The 7,019-nt window shown below is 41.7% G+C and overlaps 1 pseudogene; it reads right to left on the reverse strand.

Annotated features, from left to right (window-relative positions):
• Positions 1 to 2,134: 2,134 nt before the first annotated feature.
• On the reverse strand, positions 2,135 to 2,822 carry LOC142428544 (cotranscriptional regulator ARB2A pseudogene; annotated as a pseudogene).
• Positions 2,823 to 7,019: the final 4,197 nt, after the last annotated feature.

Here is a 7,019-nt window from a genome sequence, read left to right on the forward strand (position 1 = left end):
TTAATCTATGTGTGGACCCTGAAAATCGATTTGGGGTTTCCAGCATCAGTCATAGCCTTCTGTACATGAGGTGTTCACCCTTCAGACTTTGATTATGTTATTTACACTTCTTGATGACACCGGCTGCTATGCTTCTTCCAGGTGAACTTAGTTGATGCCTCACTTACATGTCGCATTATTTGAAACCAAGTCGTTAAGAACCCAGTTGATATTGTTTCTGATAGCCAGCCACCATTTAGTTTCTTCATCACAATTTTGCTATAGCGCCCATATCTTCAGTGACGTCTTTATGAGGGGATCAAATAGCACAACGTCCTACGATCGAATTGTTCTTTGATTGGGATTAGAATTAAGTGTGAGCCCAAAATCCATTCATACATCTATGATTTATACATGTCTCAGGTTCACCTCAGAGACCTCATTGTCATGTGTGTTAGAGAACATTATCAATCATTTCCCTGGTTATAACGTAATTCTAATGATCGTGTCATTAATTTAACCACTGGTATAGAATTTAAAACATAGTTGAAAAAAAGAAATTACACATGTATAAACTTGCTACAAATTGCAATACATGAATTATTGACTTGACAGATTAAATTCTTAAGTGACTGGACACTATTTACATAAACAATGGGGTTGGCAGTAAGGCAAAACTTTTTAAAAATCATTTTATTGGGGCTCATAGAACTCTTATCACAATCCATACATACATCATTTGTGTAAAGCACAATTTGTACATTCTTTTTCTTCATCATTCTCAAAACATTGTTCTCCAATTAAGCCCTTGGTATCCGCTTCTCATTTTCCCCCTCCCTCCCCACTCACCCCTCCCTCATGAATCCTTGATAATTTATAAATTATTATTATTTTGTCATATCTTATACTATCCAACATCTCCCTTCACCCACTTTTCTGCTGCCCATCCTCCAGGGAGGAGGTTATATGTAGATCCTTGTAATCAGTTCCCTCTTTCTATCCCACCTTCCTTCTACCCTGCCAGTATCTCAGCACTGGTCCTGAAGGGGTCATCTGCCCTGGATTCCCTGTGTTTCCAGTTCTTATCCATACCAGTGTACATCCTTGGTCTAGCCAGATTTGTAAGGTAGAATTGGGATCATGATAGTTGGAGGCAGAGGGAGCATTTAGGAACTAGAGGAAAGTGGTATGTTTCATCGTTGCTGCCCTGCACCCTGACTGGCTTGTCTCTTCCCTGAAACCCTTCTGTAAAGGATGTCCAGTAAGGCAAAACGTCTAATAATATTCATTGGCAATGGTAGAACCAAGCCTACCAGATTAATGTATATCTTAATAAAGCAAGGAGGGCATTGAAACAGTAAGTGGATGGTAGTCCCAGGCCACATTGGGTCATCAAGGTAAGCCATCTGAGTCAAAGCATGACAATTGCAGCTTCTATATTCTTGTTGCAGCAGCCATCTACTTCTCACACTGTGAAGTTTCAGCCTTAAGTCCAAGGGGTACATACAGGTGATTTTGGGTAGAGTCCAGTTCACGTAGTGGGGTTTCCACATCAAGTCCTACTGCTGTGGCCTATGAAGGATGTTGTACACCCATAAACACAAGGTCTGAAGTTCATAGAACATGATCTGGAACATCAAGGGCTGGATAGAAGCTAGGTCAGAAGTGTCTAATTAGGAACACAGTACCAGGCATATTCTCCTCTTGGGCTCTATAGAAGTATTGTTACGTGCTTTCTCACAGTGGGAGGTTGATATTCCCTGTTTTCCTATCAGTAGAAATGGTACTTGCCTTCTCTAAGACATGCATGCTCCCCTCCTCTCATCTTGACTTGGGTTTCCAGTAAGGTTCCCTTATCATTCTAATAGGAGTATGTTGATTTGGGGGAACCTTAAGCACATTTTTTTCCCCTGAAAAAGCGTTTCTTCCCAAACAAACTTTTCCAAAGCACCAATTCTAGTTGTGGCAGACTAGCTCTTTCCTGATAGTCTATCGTCTTCTTCTTCAGGGATGAGGGAAGTAAAAAGGCATTGATACCAGATCACAGAAACCCAGGATAACAATGCGAAGTTACAGATCCTCCACGTTGGTCCCACGGTGCCATTTCCAACTCTCTAGCATTTTCCCAGTGGAGCTCTGGTGGCAATGACCACGGTCATCTTCGGATACACAACTGCATCATTTCTTTTTCTCTCTGGGGGTTACAATACTTCTCATGGAAATCACACCGCTTCTTTGTTTCTTTGGGAATTTTGTTCCTTCTTTCCCGGTTTTCCGCTGGTTCATCTGACCTGTCAGGCGATCACTGGACATGTATCTCTGGTGTTTCTACTTCCATGTCGTGTTCATCGGGATTCAGTACTGTTACTCCATATCCTTCATCCACAGCTCTCTTAATAAAAGGGATCTGTGTGCCACTGTCCACATCGCCATTTATAATAAGCCTTCTAGCCCCCTGCCCTGCTGACCCCACTCCCATGAATTAAAGCCATCAGTTTCTGTGGATTTGTCAAGGCGTCCTTGCTCATCAAGATAAAACTCTTTGGTTCACTCTCAGTAGCATCTACTGGATAGAGATTTTCTTTAACTTACAGCCCTTTTCCAGGAGCTCATCTACATACATACTTTGTGATGGTCTCCCCTAGAGCCTCCTATCTTTTCTGGTTCCGCCTGTGCAAGTCTTCCCGGCAGTTAGAAACAAATGTTTCCCCAGTTTCTGCGTGTCTTCACTGCCCCTTTTCATGAAAAGCGTATTCGAATCCTTCCAGGGTATCAGGAAAATCAAGAGGTGGTTCATCTTTTTTCATTCGTTCATCCAAATCTATCCTAGATAATAAATCTGAGCTCTGTCCCCAGCTTTAGGGCTTTGGGGGGCAGTGGGAGGGGCATGGCCTTCCAGCTCAGTAGTGGAACTCCCGCGTGTGGTTGTTATGACTTTGCCTCTCGGGATCCGTGCCCCGAACCCCTTAGCACATTTTCCATGGCAGCATCTAAATGATCTTTCTCCCTCTCCATCTTGGAAAGTTGACCCAACCTGGTGAGGTCTCCTCTGTCAAAGTGGTTGTTAAGATGTAATATAGTGGGAGCCATGTATACTTTCATGGGTGCTAGGAATGCTCTACCAGGTTGCTTGGCAGACGTGGTTAGCAGATTGCATGACCTAAGAGCAGAAGCCTCCCATCATCTTGGTATTCGTCTGTATAATACTGGACTCATATGACATTTGTCCTTTTATGAATGACTAACTTCACACAGCATAATGGTTTCCAGGTCTGTCCATGTAATGAGGTGTTTCATAGGTTCGTCATTGTTGTTTGGAGATGCGTTCCATTGTTGTGCATGTACTAGAGTTTTTATAACCATTTTATAACCATTCTTCTACTGCTGGGTTTTTGGATTGTTTCCAGCTTCTTACTATTGTAAACTGTGCTGCAACAAACATGGGAGAGCATACATATGTTTGATCTTTTCTTTCGGGTATATGGCTAGCAAAATTATTGCTGGATCACAGCGGCCTTTTCCAGCAATACAAATGAAAGCTATATACATGGATTTCTCCAGATGGAATAAGCAGACGTCAAATGGACTACATTTGTGGGAGGAGACAATGGAGAAGCTAAACCAGGTCAGGGGATGATTGTGGAAGAGACAATTATATGTACATTCAGGTTGAAGGTAAAGAAAATTAAAACAAGTCCAAGAGCACCAAGGTTGACTCAAGCCAACCTTGAGTCTATCCCACCTGAATTTCAATAGCATCTCAAAAAAATGATTTTCTGCCCTGAACACTAATGACAGACCTGATGAGATGTGGGAGGACATCAAGAACATCATTCATGAAGCAAGTAAATGGTCATGAAAAAGACAAACGATCAAAGTGGATGTGAGAAGAGAGTCTAAAACTTGCTCACAATCAAGTAGAGTAGCTAAGGCATATGGAAGAAATGATGACGACAAAGAGCTGAATAGAAAACTTTCAAAGGGCAGCTGGAGAAAAAATAAAATACTAGAGTGAAATATGCAAATACCTAGAGTTAGAAAACCAAAAATGAAGAGCATGCTCACAACATGCTTAAACTACAAGAACTCAAGGGGGGGAAATCAAGACTTGAGATGCAATATTGAAACATTCAGTGGGAAAAATATTGAATGATACAAGAAACATCAAAAGAAGATGGAAGGGATACAGAGTCATTGTATCAAAAACAACTCGTAGACATTCAACCATTTTAAGAGATAGAATATAAGCAAGACCCAATGGTACTAAAGGAAGAAGTTCAAACTGCACTGACAGCATTAGCCTAAAACAAGGCTACAGGAACTGATGGAATGCCAATTGAAATGTTTCAACAAGCTGATGAAGCACCGGAAGCACTCTCTTACCTATGTCAACAAATTTGGACAACAGTCACTTGCCCAACTGACTGGAAGATCCTCCAACAATGATTGTCACAGTGCATTGAGAGGGAGCTTCCAGACATTTAAGCCAGATTCAGAAAAGGACACAGAACAAAGGATATTATTGCTGAAGTCCAGTGGATCTTGGTTGAAAGCAGGGAATACCAGAAAAATATTTACTTGTGTTTTATTGACGATGCAAAGGCATTTAACTGTGTGGATCATTAAAAAATTATGAATAGCCTTGAGAATATTGGGAATCCCAGAACACTTCATTGTGTTCATGTGGAACTTGTGTGCGCATCAAGCGGCAGTTGTGCAAACAAAATAATAAAATACCATCTGGTCTAAAATCCAGAAATGCGTGCATCCGGATAGTGTCCCTTCCCCACACTTACTCAAGCTGTGTGCTGAGCCAGTAATCAGAAAATCTGGATTATATGAAGAAGAGAGTGGCATCAAGCTTGGAGAAAGGCTTATTAACAACCTGTGATATGCAGAGGACATAACTTTGCTTGATGAAAGCGAGGAGGACTTGAAGCGTCGATGAAGATCAAGGATGGCAGCTTTCAGTATGAATTACAATTAAATGTAAGTAAGACTAAAAGCTTCACAACTCAACCTATAAGCAACATCATGATGAATGGAGAAAAGATTGAAGTTGCCAGGGATTTTGTCATGCTTGGGTCCACAAGCCACTGCTCATGTAAGCAGTAGTAAAGAGGTCAAAGGACACATAGCATTGGGTAAATATGCTGTACAAGGCCTCTTTTAAGTTCTGAAACACAAAGGTATTACTTTGAAGACCAAGATGCACCTGACCCACGCCATAGTATTTTCTATTGCCTCATATGCATGTGAAAGTTGGCCATTGAACAGGGAAGGACAAAAAAGAATCAATGGATTGAAATTGTGGTGCTAGAAATGAGTATTGAGAATACTACAGACTGTTCAAAGAACAAATAAATCTGTCTTGGAAGACGTACAACAAAGATAGCGAGACTTCGTCTTACCTACATTGGACCTGTTGTCAGAAGACATGTCCAGTTCCTGGAGAAGGCCACCGTGCTTGGCAGAGTGGCAGTGAGAAGGAGGAAGACCCTCTGAAACAATGGACTCAAGCGTAGGGACAACTGTCAGCATGATGCAGAACTGGGCAGCGTCTCACTGTTGTGCACAGGGTCACTATGGGTCAGAACCAACTCAACAGCATATAACAACAACAAAAACTCCCTTACTCTTTATGAAGTAATGCCACATTTTGTGTATTGAATTAGGCTAGGTTCTCTGGAGATGCAAAATCAGTGGCACCTACATGTATCAATTGACAGAAATTTACATCAAGAGAGTGACTCACACCGTGTGAAAGTGGATAAGTCCAGACCAATTCAAGTCCATGGATCAAGTGATAGGCTAGGGATTTTTCCTAAGTCTTGAAGCTGCCAGTGCTGATTAACCAGGAAGCAAGAAAGTGGAGGAAGAAAACCACGACCGGTGGATGCAGAGGTGGATGAATCCAAAGTTGGGAAGTCAGAAGGCAGAGTCACAAAGTTTAAAGAAACAGACATCAGTGAGCCGGGTGCAGGATCCAGACCAACAAGAAGCAAAGAAGCTCTCCACAGCATCCACTTCTAGAGAAGGTCACCTTCTCCAGGAAGCTTTCCATCAATTGTCTCTATTCTAATTTTCCCACAACTGCTTGGCTACTCACAGCAGATTCCATGATCGAGTTAATTAGATTACGTTAGATCCCATCATGGGGGAGGCTTCAACTGCCAAACTACTGAGCACTCTGGTCCACCCTAACTGGCATACAAGCTATCACATATATGTACCACATCTTGTTTATCTGTTGATAGATACCTAGTTCGCTTTTACCTTTTAGCTATTGTGAATAGTGCTGTTATGAACATTGTCATACCGTTATTTCTTTTAGTCTCTGATTTCAAATAGTTGGGGTACATACCAAGGGGTAGACTTACCAGATTATGTAGTAATTCTATATTTAACTTTTCAAGGAACCATCTAACTGTTTTCCACAGCACCTGCACTATTTTACATTCCTACTATCAATGCAGGAGGGTTCCAATTTCTCCACAGGATCTCTAACACTTGTTCATTTCTTTTTTTAAATAGTCGCGATGCTAATGGGTGCTGAAGGAGGCTGGGTGGTACAAGGGGTTTGCAACCAACTGCTAACCCAAGGTGGTTTAAACGCACCCAGCAGCTCTGTGAAAGAAATACCTAGGAAATTACTACTATAAAGCACCCAAAAACAAACCAAATCCATGACCATCAAGTCAATTCTAACATATAGAGACTCTATAGAAGGTTTCAGAGGCTTTGAATCTTTGTAAGAGCAGATTTCCTCATCTTTCGCCCATGGAGTGACTGCTAGGCTTGAACCTTCTACCTTGCAGTTAGCAGTCCAATGTTTACCCAGCAGGTACCAACAGGTACCACCAGGGTTCCCCCTACAGAGTCATTCTAATGTTACATGAATTGGAGGCCGACACAATAGCAGCCAACAGCAACAACCCTAATGCCCAGTGGGTATTAGGTGGTATCTCGTTGTGCTTTTGATTTTTTTAAGTATAAACTTTTAATAGCATAACATGTAGAGGGCCCCGCATGATCAAAGG

The sequence above is a fragment of the Tenrec ecaudatus genome, chromosome 16, assembly GCF_050624435.1.
Source record: "Tenrec ecaudatus isolate mTenEca1 chromosome 16, mTenEca1.hap1, whole genome shotgun sequence".
Lineage (NCBI taxonomy): Eukaryota > Metazoa > Chordata > Mammalia > Afrosoricida > Tenrecidae > Tenrec > Tenrec ecaudatus.